Below are 12,561 nucleotides of genomic sequence, written 5' to 3' on the forward strand. Positions count from 1 at the left end.
AATCACTTGCTATTATGATCTATTTTTCTTTTTCTTGTTGCAATAGGATCTCTGGATCCCCACAGTCAGTCTGCTTGCATAGGAGCTCTATGCTCCAAAACAACAATGTAATCCCCACAATATATACAACTCATATTAAGACAAGCTAATGTAACAACTTCTTATGAAAATGTAAAACAAACCCCATTTTACAAGTCCTAAATTAAACATTTGGCCCCCTGCATTAATTCCACATTTCTACAGTAGAGGGCACCAGATAACCCAGTATTCCCAGAAGTGGGTCAGAGGGATGGATAATCAAGGCAAGAGCATATAATTATGCAAAGTCTAAGTGTCTCTCACCTCAGAAAAAAGTTTGTGGCTCAACACCTTTTAAACCTTACTTCTTCTTCACAGCTTTTATATTTATTTATTATGACCAATTTTTGTCCCTGATATTATATTAGTTTTACACTATCATCTAAAAACTTCACAGGAGATCTGATCACCATCTCTGATGTTCGCATTTGGGTTAAAAGATAAAGCCCAAAGTTAAATTTAGAAGTTGTAAAAAAATAAGGTTGGTGTACAATCAAAAAAATTGTTATGAAGATTTTAAAAAAATCAAAGGAAAACATTATATCTATGTCTAATGATAATATCATCCCTTTGTTTTAATATGTATAGGAAATAAAAGACTGTGAAACAGTTTTGTATGGGGTGCCGTTTGTAAAGTTAAGCAGTCAAAAATTAGGAGCGATATTTATGGTTATTTAAAAGAAAAATAAGGGGGTTATTTCTTTCTATGTCATTTTTTTTTCATTCATTCATTTATGAAAAACCTTACTTTGTTAAATAAATATTTTGTTTAAATATTATTTAGCTCCAAACTAAATATTTATTTTGTTGAATAAATATTTAGCTCCAAATAAAATATTGATTTCACAAACTAAATATTTAGCCACCTTGGTGCTATCTAAATATTTAGTGAATATGCAAATTAACTTGCTGAAAAATGGAAGTGATCTACCAAAGTAAAAGCCTGGTAATCTCTATACTAGCTTTACAAATGCACCCCATAGTTTGGATTGTGTTTTCAGGTGTTCCACTAAAAGCATTCAAGTCCTTAATGACATTCGTTTGCTGAAGGGGTGGTAGGTAAAAAGCTCCTACATAAATCATATTCAATCTGAAAAACTCACACGAAGAGAAAAGATAATTATAAGAAAATTTATTGATACAATTACTTTGTCTTTGGCGCTCAGACCTCGGCAGGAAACATAGCATTTAATTTGATAGATATGCATGAACAGGAGCAAAGAATAGGGCTGTTTCCCCCCCCCAGGCCTGAAACTGGTGAGTGGAGATAGATGAACTTGATCAGTCTGTAGACTGCTGGTTAGCGAGATGGTATGATGAGCTTTATGGGGAGATCCAGTGGACTGCGTGGGCTGATCCTAGAGCTTCACTCAGGGACCTGGGAGATGGAAGTCCAGTTGGATAACACTGGTTGAGAGAACCTGTCCATGATGACAAGCATGGAGCGACAGCGGAGAGGAAAAACTCCCCGTTGGGAAGAAACCTCTACATGGAGCGTAGTAAGAGTCTGGAAGGAATGATGTTGCACTCCTGAAACAGAAAGGACTCCGTCTTTGCTTTTGTCAACTTTATTTGCCCCACGCTGCACGTTTTTTCCTTTCTTTTCCGATTGTTTTCTCTGGAGCTGCCAGGCATGGACATACAGATAAAACCATCACACTCTAGCCTTCTTCTTTTTCTTCCTTGCAAGTCCCGCCACTAACAGTGACGTAGTGCCTAGATCAGATGTGCCTAAACAATAGCAACTAGATGCGATGTTCTAAAGAACAAAATTAACCAAAACAATAACAGTCACATTGAACAAATCAATAATATAGTGGACAAATTTTATATATCAAAATAAAATATGCTTAGGGTGCAACAATGACACTGATGAAGCTTTAGCTACGATGGTGGAGGAGGGGCTGGCGGTGGGTTGAAACGGTGTGATCTGAATGAAGTCACACAGCGCATCCGCCACCCGCGCACAGGAGCAGACAGGTGCGTATCGGAGGCCTTTTAAGATGAACTTTGGATCCCGATTGGCTTTCGTGGAAGTGTGGTTTAAAGCTGATTGGCTGTGTCGCAGGTGGATGAAGGAGAGCAATGACTTTCTTCAGTTGAACTTCCACCTAGGCTCTATTTAACATGTGTTATGTATTGCTTTACAGTAGGAAGGTTTTCAGCAGTGTGTGTTACATGTTTTTTCTGTAAATGAACAGCTTTCATCCAATAATTATAATTAGGAGACTCTTTGATCTCATGATTGGGTTAGTAATGTATGATCAGCTGTATGTCTCTGCGAAGACGTGTCCAGGTGGTACAAAAGGATTCCTCTTTGCAGGGACAAATGGTAAAACCCCTTTCTGCTCTAATTAGATGTACAAATCATTTTAGTACCTTCTTTAGACAGTTTTAGACATCTAGAGAATGGAATGCCACCTTGTTTTTCCAAAACTGCTTACCTAAATCAGAGGGAGGGATCAGAGTGACGGCAATGTCCAAATCCTTCCACAGTTTCCTAACTGGATTTAGGTCAGGCCTTTTATTTGGCAATTGTTATACAGAAATTTTATTTTATGTAAATCCTTTAGTTATAATCCATGGTGTGTAGACAGAGTACCTGTCCTGCTGGAAGACAAACCTTCAGCCCATTCTCAACTATCTTGTATTGCCCTATTTTATGCTGGATTCATCTTCCACTTACCCCTGACTAGCCTCCTTTTCCCCAAACCGATGCAGTTTGGTGGTACCCGGTTGTCACCTGAGGAAAAACAATGTAAGATGAAAACTGGGATCTGCCTGTAGGGTGGTCACTTCATTTCTTCCTTCCCAAAGCAGCTAAAATGAAGGGCCCAGTGGTAGGGAAATTACCCTCCTCTCTACTACTAAATCAACCATTTCTCTCTTTTAGTATAATGGATTCCCGTGGTGAACAAAGCCATATAAACAGCAATTTACCTGAACAATTATTTCTTCCTGTTTTAGACCTACCTGAACCCCTTCATGTCTTAAGATGGAAGTCCTCTGCATGTAATCACGTACCGAACATAACCAGTAAAACTTTTGGTTTCAAGCAATTATATCAAAGAATTCTTTTTTTTCCCGTTCTTTTCACCCCAATCTCCCATTTTTTTTAAGGGTACTCTTGTTTCACCCTTAAAATCCTCACCTGAACTGGAAAGACAATAGAGTTCAGTCATGGGGTAACCACCATCTGTCAAACTGTCTGCAGTCGGCCATGTCTCCAATCTTAAATTCTCAAGAACAGGAAACTGCAGTAGACCTCTCCCTAGTTCTGTCTGAGTATGAACTTCATCTGGTTTTCTACAAGTCTTGGGCTCTCTCCCCCACCTCACCCCACATGACTGTGCTATTGAGCTACTTCCTGGAGCTCATCTCCCCTCCAATAGGCTGTAGAACCTGTGAAAGCCTGAGAAAGGAGCATGAAGAAGTACAAAAGTAAGTCGCTAGCTGTTGGAATTATCTGTACCTCTACCTCACCTGTTGGAGCAGGGTTTTTCTTTGTGAGGAAAAAGGATGGCCTTAACTAGATTACTGTGAAAAATAAATATCTCAGCTGTTTTTTTAACCGAGTCAGGGCTCACATTTCTTCACCATGTTTGTTCTCCGAAATGCCTACCACCTGGTCATAATCTGACAAGAAGATGAATAGAAGACTACATTCAAGACCCTCCTAGGTCATTTTGAATATCTGGTCATGTCTATCTCATGAATGCACCTGCAGTTTTCCAGTCCCTTGTGAATGACGCCCTTAGAGATTTTTTTAAATCAATTTTTATTAATTTACCTTGATGACTTCTGAATTTCTCAAGGACCTTATCCGAACATAAGATCCATGTAAGTCAAATTCTTCAATGTCTTCTAGAGAACCAGTTCCTTGTGAAAGCCGAGAAGTGTGAGTTTCATGCCACATCATTCATCTTTTTTTGGGACTCCAGAGCAGGCAGGTGAAGACAGATCCAGAGAAGGTTCAAGCCATTTTTTTTATGGCCTACACCCTCAAATCACAAGCAGCTACAAACTGCTCAACCACTCTCTAGCCCTTACCTCTTCCAAAAGACCTTTCATTTGGTAACCTAAAGCTGAAGGTTTTTTTCTGAGATTAAGAAAAGGTTTGCCAATGTTCTGATTTTATTCAGCCAGATCTAGAGAAACAGTTTTTTCTTGAAGTTGATACCTCTGATTTAGGGGTGAGTGCAGTCCTTTCTGAGGAAGTCTTCAGTGGAAACAAAATGACATCTGGGTGATAGGAGAAGAATTCCTGCTCCCCAGTATTCACCTGGACAAAAGGTTTGGATATCAACTTAAGACATTCCTTTATAGGCTGCTAATCACAAACTCTCTCTCCCAAATTTATTGGTCCATTTGAAATCCAACCAGTGCTCAGTCACTCTGCAGTTCACCTTAAGCTGTCTATTGTTAGTAATTTAAAGATTCATGCTGTTTCTTTAGTCTCTCTGATCAAGCCTGTCCTGTCTAATCTTTCTCAGTTCTCAGTCTTCATCACCTGCCTGACTTCTCTCCAACATGACGTCTTTTGCAAGTACCACTGTTCTTATATCTCCCTCACACTCACCTGGAACTTTGGGGTAAAAATAGCAAAGCCCGCTGAATCAAATACCTACAGATTCAAACAACCTCTTCTTCATCTCTCAAGAAAGCCAAATCAATCAGGCGTCAGTTGTCATAACTATTTGTTCCTGATCAGTCTGCCTTCTCCCCTCAGTCCAACCAGAAAGTTACAGCAGACTTTCTGCAAACCCTGCTACAAGATTCTTGTTTGCTTTTCATTAATAAAATGTTAAAATTCATTGGATCTCTGTGTGATTCTGCATGTGGGTCAAAAACCTACAAACCAACATGAAAGTTCCACTTTTAGTCCCTCTTAAATAAAATAAGAACACATTTAACTTCAGGAAATTTCTGAAGAACTTCCATCTAACCCCTTTTCTTTGTCAATAGCTAACTTGGCTCCAGACTGATTGCAGAAATGTCTAAAGAAGCATTTAAATGGTTGGCACAGATAACGCCCTCTGATAACCTCCTCTTCGGCCTTTGGATTCCTCCTTGATCCTCATGGCCACTGGCCCCAGTCTGTGCCCCGGGCCCGCCCATAGCCCTGGCCCCAGCCCCTTTGCTTTGCAGGTCAGGGCGCGCACATCTGTCTCTCCCCACCCCGGCTTTTCATTGTATTCTGCTGACATCATCGGATTACACACAGCCTTGCATCTCTCATCGTCATGTTGGTAATGATTATCATTATCATACCGGCAGTCTCTACAGATGCATCATATTTGGCTGACTTCCTTTCCAACTTTTCAGGAGGAAAAACTAAGTTTAGTGGGAGAAATATGGAAACAAGGATGGGGTGATGTTGGGATATGGATACTTGGAGGCAAGTGGAAAATTGTTGATGTTATAAAGCCAAACACTTTGAGAAGCAGTGCTGAACGCTGGGAGAATCTGGTCACTTATTGCACTTGGCCTTCCCTTGTTACCACCATGAAAATAAACCTTATCTGACAGGATGACCTGTTGTCTGTTAGCAAAGCAGACACACGGCACCTATCTCTGCAGTATCTTATCCCCACATGCTGTTTTGACGTCTTTTCCCCTCACCTAAAAGTATTTTACATTATCTCATGTTATGAGCGCTGGGTATTGCTCTGGCCCATAATTACTAACCTCTTATTGCAAGGAGGAAGATCACTCAAGAGCGTAATTTTATCACTTATCAGCTGTAACAGTGAGGAATGTGTTGAAACCTTTTAAAGTGCTATGCATAGCCCTGACAGGTGGCTGGGCATTGCACTATAAAAGGTTAAATAGTTTCACTACAGGTTAAATAATTTCTCATTTTTATCATCTTCAATTTATTATGACATAAATTGACTCACTGTAGCTTGATCATTAATATCCTATACATTTTAAAAATGCACTTGCAGAATTAAAATTGACCCGCACCCTGGACTATGTGGACTAAGCAGTACATTCATTAAAAGAAGAATCTGAAGATGTCCAAGATTGTTACCCAGTTGGTTTTGGGACAATGTAAGGTTTTCTGAAATGTTTTTGCTCTATTTTCAAAAATCAGTCATTATGTACCAGCTTGCTTTTCTATGTCTCCTCCCATTAAACACACATCCCACAGCTTTGAAAGAAAATACTGCGGCATGGCATAGTGGCTCATGCTTCACTCACTCTTTCCAGGGTTCATTTTCACACCAGGTCATTTCCAATGACACAGTTGTTTTTTTTTAAGGCACAAAGTAAGTCCCTTTCATTTGCAAGGTTCAAAACTGGCAAGTATAACAATTTGGCTCCTTAAAAATGTCTCAAAAAAGTAACAACCTCATATTCTGTAAGATATTACATGTTGTTGAGTGAGTGCAATATACATGAACTCAACTTGATTTTCCCTCCATTTAAAAACTTTTGCAGCCTCAAACAGGTTTTCTACAGAATAATTCTACTAATGTTCACATGCACTCTAAGAAAAGAAAAGCCTCCCTGTGGCACGATGCTGCCACTGCCATGCTTCACTATTTAGATGCTCTATTCAGGGGTTAAGCACATTATATTGTGCCTGTGTGTGTGTGTGTATAGTGGGGCTGCTATTGCAAGCCAATTTGTCAGATCTTTATTTGTAAAAACTTTTTAAAAACCAGGAAAATTTTCCTTAGACTTACATTTATAAAACACTTTGTATTTGACAGTTCCCTATCAACCAGTAATATATTTTTGTCTCTACCTGTGACATAAAATACATGGAAATAATCAAGGGTTATGAATAAGTTTTAAAGCCACTGTACACACACATGGGCAGCTGTATGTGTGTAACTCCACAGCCATCAGGCTGCACAGCTGGTTGTTCTCTGTGTCCTGTCTCAGATCTCTGTTGAGCTCTTGTGTCAACAAGAATTGACTGCTTTAAAAAAATTTTAAACTCTCCTTAAACCACAGACTTGGAGTTGATTTGGGGTCTGTTACATTTTGTTAACCTCTGTGTGTTTTTTTTTTTCTGGTTCTTGACATTTTATTCTCTTGAATGCAGTCATCAAAATATAACACTAAACCTTGTTGCCATAAGGTTTTTGAGATGTGGCGGTTGTCATATCATGCCAGTAACAACAATTATTTTATTTCCTTATTGATTATTCATCAATTCTTTCAAAACTGTTGTCTGAAACATTTTAAATGGCACAAAATCTGTTAGTTTTACACATACTTTTTTTCTTGATATTTCTGGTATGGTTTTCTTTTCTGCTGAATTGCTATGCGGTAAAGTTTTATTATAGGTTATTACTGAAAGAATAATTTATTTTAACTGAGGCACATATAAAGGTTTCATTGTTTAAATCATAGGTAGTACTATTTGCCTAATTATTTCTGTTGTATCAGTGGGTGAGTTTGACTGAGTCCAGACAATTCATTAGATCATTGAAAATTGATTTTTATCATTCTGTGGAAAAAATATAATATAATTTAGCCTTTTGAGGGAAAACTGTTGCAAGAATTAAAGTTTTGCTTGCGATTAACGCAAAGATGGATGAAGTTAAGTGCTGTCCTCTATGACTGCTGGTGTTTATGACCCATCAACACTTGATTCTGGCTTGGTGTTCAGATTTAGTAGGCGTATGTTGGGGGCTGGTGATGGTGAACATTAAAGGAGAATAGCACAAGTTCCTGAGTTTTTGCAGATGTTTGACTCCTCTGGCAACTTACTGAAATTACACTAGTGATCTGCACATGCCTGGTGGAAGAAGGAAAGCCTGTCTGGTACTGCAAAGGTCTGTTTTAGAGGCGTAATTCCATTTTAGGTGAGAAAATTCTAACTAGTTATTTTGAAGGGAGCATCTTATCTTCTGCAAAATGAAGGTCAAATACAGATCCCCTTTTATTACCAGGGCTAATCTGGCCTTCTTTAAATTATATTTACTATGTCTGATGTAAAGTATTATATTTATTCTGTCTTAATCTCCAAACTGACTCCATTTGGGTCCTTTTCGTTGCATGAGACAAAAGTTTTAATTTCATATTCATGTGCAAAAACTCTGAATGGGTTTGAGGTTCACTTATGCCTGATCTTTTATGAGCCATCTTAAAAAACAGTCATCTTATTCTCTTGTTAATGCATAAGTGATGCCAGAGACTTGACAAAGCAGTCAGGTGGATGAGAGCACGGCTGGACAGCAGTATAGTCCATTATATTTCGCTCGGTGAAGTCAATTGATTTTGGCTCCAAATTTGTAGTAGATTATTCTTTGATGTAGCCCTGAATCATTATGAAATTGAATTGAACCCTGAATCTGGTCAATTTTTATTTTATTTTCCTTTACAGCTTTTAGTGGTTTAAGCACCATTTCATCTGCCATATATTTGTAACGGTCCAAATATTTGAGGTATTTAATATTATTTTGGTTGTTCAGCAATTTCACTATCTTTTGGAGTCAACTCATCTCAAGTATTTGCTTTCTGTTCCACAAACAAACAGTTCAAGCTGGTTTTGCGCTCTTATCCTTTGTAGGAAGGATGTGACAGAGTTCAGTGTAACTATGCCGGATGGCCATATGTTTGCTTTCAAGAAGTCTGCTGTTCTAGTGCATCTAGTTCTTCATGTTGTTCATCCTCTTCCTACTCTCTATTAGTAGGTACAACTTTTGCCTAAATATGCTGTTCGGTTTCCAGTCCTTTTAATGATTTTATCATTTGCTATATTGCTCCAGATCATTCATTCTTTTTTCTTGCATCCTGATTTTAGCATTGTTTTCTCTGAACATGCTATCCAGCTTACTCAAGTTTTCCATAAAATTTAGTAATTTTTTTCCTACCTTGGTGATCTTACCAGACATTAGGTTGAGTGATTTCTTAATTCTATTTTTGCAAGCTACCGGTAAGTGTTTTTAGAGGTTGCAGTAACAACAAAGTGCCTCAAGAGCTCCCAAATTGTGTTAGGGTTCTTCCTATTAAAGGGGAGTTTTTCCTCTCCACTGTCGCTACAAGTATGCTTTGCATGAGGGACTGCCTTCAAGTCAATGAGTCGATGTAATCAACTGGTTTTCCTTGGATAGAAAACTTTGAATCAATTTGACTTTAAGATCTGGTTCAGTTGTCTCTGTAAAGTGCCTTGAGAAGACATATGTTGTGAATTGGCACTACAGAAATAAACTGAAGAGAATTTAATTATTAGCAGTTTTAAATACAGTAATGGTAAAAGAGAAAGTGTATCTCTACATTTAAGTGCTTGAAGCACTAAAGGGTATAGTTTTTACCAGGAACACTTTTCTAAACTTTTTAGGCAAAGGCGAAGCTAAAATGGTGAGAAATTACAAAAATAAATGTATCCCAGAGTTCTGCATTTAGGGAAAAAAAATCATGATAATATCACAACTTGATTTTAAGCTCCAAAAGAGTAAAAAAACAACTGGAAACAACTCTAACTGCCAGTCAAACAGAGGATGTTTCAAAGCAAATGACGTGAGATTGTTTTTAATGTTGTTTAATGATACTTACACAAAACAGATGTCCAAAACTGCAAAAACTCAACACCCTTGTTTTGAAGAAATAAAAGCAACCTTGTAGCAGAACCCGTGAGGTTAGAGATTGCAACTATTTCACAAGGTGCTGTATAAACAGGTCGTTTACTCATATGGAAAACATGTCAGCTAACAGATTTATTTACACATCATCCACTGTCATTTGCTCTCACTGCTTTTAAATATTTACTCTCGCCATTTTAAGACCTGAGCAGATGATTACAGACATCCGGCTTGACGAACTGCTAAGAGCTCTTTTGCATGTCTTGCTTATAAATGTTTTAAAATCTTGAAATATTTTTGTCTCCTACTTTCTCTGTTTTCATCTTTTTTTCCTCTGCCTTTATCAAAGCTACAGTATGTCCTTCCTGTCTTCAGTTCTCCTTATCCCCTGCTGTTTCTAATGGTTCACTGATTGCATTCAGGAATTTGCCCTTCATTCTTAGAGTTAGAACTCTGAGCGGTAAATCACATGTTTAGCATTAAGGTATGGCGATAATGAAGACTAAAAGGCAGTAGGGAGCTCTCTGTCATAACTGCATTCTTACGGTTAGAATTTCTTTGGCAAACATTTTGCATTTGTTCACTGTTTGATCCTGCTCTTCATTCTAATATTAACAATCATCTTCTAAGTTAACCTAAGATGAATTAAAGTCTTTGCCTGAAGTATATGAATCACCTAGATGTTTGAGAAGATTTTCTAGAAAGCCTTAAACATACTTCTTAATCAAGACCACCCACTTCCACTCTCATCTTTCTCTCTTTTAACTTCCAGTTGATATTGGTTAAAAACTTGGAAGTTTCATTTATATTTTATTTTTCAATTGAGGATATATGTCAAAAGTGTCCTCAACAGCCTTGGAAAAGTCAAAAATCATCAGTTACAAAAAAACGGTGAAATGTAAGGCATTCCATTTCATGTTTGAAGTTTTCATAGAGTCTGGCTGAAACAGACACAAAACACCAAATATTGAATCTTCAGTTGCTTAATGTTGGGTAAAAAAAAGGCCAAACAGCTGGAGTGCCACACCACTGTCTTTCATCGGGACAGCCCCTCCCCTCCCCTCCTGCCCTGCAGGCTCTGTCTGCTTATGAGCCTACAGAACCGCTTTCTCCATGTGGGGGGCCCTCAGCACATCAAAGGAGCCAGGCGCTGGAGCTCCGGTGGGGTGACAGGCAGCTACGGCCCAGCTGAGCAGGACCGCACTTGTCTATGTGGGGAAACACATGTCAGAGACTCTCAGTGAGAAATTTGCAGTTTCTTTTTAGTTAGAAAGTCAGTGATTGATGCACATAAAAATAAGCTGTTCATAGGTATGGGTGCATTTAAAAACCTGTGGCTTGATACTTTGAATCCTTGGAAGATTAAACACACAAATATAAGCATCAATATAGTCTTTATTTAAAAAACAATGTGTTTGTAAATGAAGTGAAAGCTTCAGACTTAGACTTTGAAATAATTTTTAAAAGCTGAAAATACTAAAATCAATCATCGAATCTATTATTTAAAAAAAAAAAAAAGGTAAACTAAGGCAAAAGAGAGACAAAAGCACACCCCAGACTTTACTGGGTAAATTATAGCTTAACAAAGTATAAATAATTACCCAACAGCTTTCAAACTATCATCATGGAGGGCTGGTATCCTGCATGTTGGACATGAAACAGCTGAATCACACAATAAGGGCATTGTCAGGACTCTGCAGAGCTAGTGCGCATGGCTGATTCTGAATGGGCAAATCGTAGCTCCTACCTCCTGTTTCTAGCTCCTATACCTTCAGCTTTCACAGGGTCGACAGTAAGAACAGCATCCTGGGTAGGAAAAGAAATTTGGACTGCTGTGCTCAATCCAGACAGCCTTCAGCCTTAAGGACATCATTAGGGAACAGGAACGGATGATGCTACAGGTGCTGGTCATAAAATTAGAATATCATGAAAAAGTAGATTGATTTCAGTAATTCCATTTAAAAAGTGAAACTTGTATATTATATTCATACATTACATACAAACTCATATATTTCAGATGTTTATTTTGTTTAATTTTGATGATTACAAATGACAACAAATGAAAATCTCAAATTCATCATATCAGAAAATTAGAATATTGTGAAAAGGTTCAAAATTGATGGCCCCTGGTGCCACACTCTAATCAGCTAATTAACTCAAACCACCTGCAAAAGCCTTTAAATGGTCTTTCAGTCTAGTTCTATAGGCTACACAATCATGGGGAAGACTGCTGACTTGACAGTTGTCCAAAAGACGACCATCGACACCTTGCACAAGGAGGGCAAGACACAAAAGGTCATCGCTAAAGAGGCTGGCTGTTCACAGAGCTCAGTGTCCAAGCACATTAATAGAGAGGCGAAGGGAAGGAAAAGATGTGGTCGAAAAAAGTGTACAAGCAAGAGAGATAACCACACCCTGGAGAGGATTGTGAAACAAAACCCATTCAAAAATGTGGGGGAGATTCACAAAGAGTGGACTGCAGCTGGAGTGAGTGCTTCAAGAACCACCACACACAGACGTATGAAAGACATGGGTTTCTGCTGTCGCATTCCTTGTGTCAAGCCACTCTTGAACCACAGACAGCGTCAGAAGCGTCTTGCCTGGGCTAAAGAGAAACAGGACTGGACTGCTGGTGAGTGGTCCAAAGTCATGTTCTCTGATGAAAGTACATTTTGCATTTCCTTTGGAAATCAAGGTCCCAGAGTCTGGAGGAAAAGAAGAGAGGCACTTCATCCACGTTGCTTGAAGTCCAGTGTAAAGTTTCCACAGTCAGTGATGGTTTGGGGTGCCATGTCATCTGCTGGTGTTGGTCCATTGTGTTTTCTGAGGTCCAGGGTCAACGCAGCCACATACCAGGAAGTTTTAGAGCACTTCATGCTTCCTGCAGCTGACCAACTTTTTGGAGATGCAGATTTCATTTTCCAACAGGACTTGGCACCTG

General features: G+C 38.6%; 1 long non-coding RNA gene across 1 annotated transcript; it reads right to left on the minus strand.

Annotated features, from left to right (window-relative positions):
- Positions 1 to 1,448: 1,448 nt before the first annotated feature.
- On the minus strand, positions 1,449 to 10,421 carry LOC119798449. Its single transcript, XR_005282721.1, has 4 exons — positions 9,929 to 10,421; positions 4,259 to 4,360; positions 2,765 to 2,821; positions 1,449 to 1,608 (listed from the first exon to the last, which is right to left on the minus strand). It is a non-coding gene; the product is annotated as an uncharacterized LOC119798449 (long non-coding RNA).
- Between the last annotated feature and the right edge of the window lie 2,140 nt (positions 10,422 to 12,561).

The sequence above is a fragment of the Cyprinodon tularosa genome, unplaced genomic scaffold (genome assembly GCF_016077235.1).
Source record: "Cyprinodon tularosa strain WSP-4 unplaced genomic scaffold, ASM1607723v1 ctg624, whole genome shotgun sequence".
NCBI lineage: Eukaryota > Metazoa > Chordata > Actinopteri > Cyprinodontiformes > Cyprinodontidae > Cyprinodon > Cyprinodon tularosa.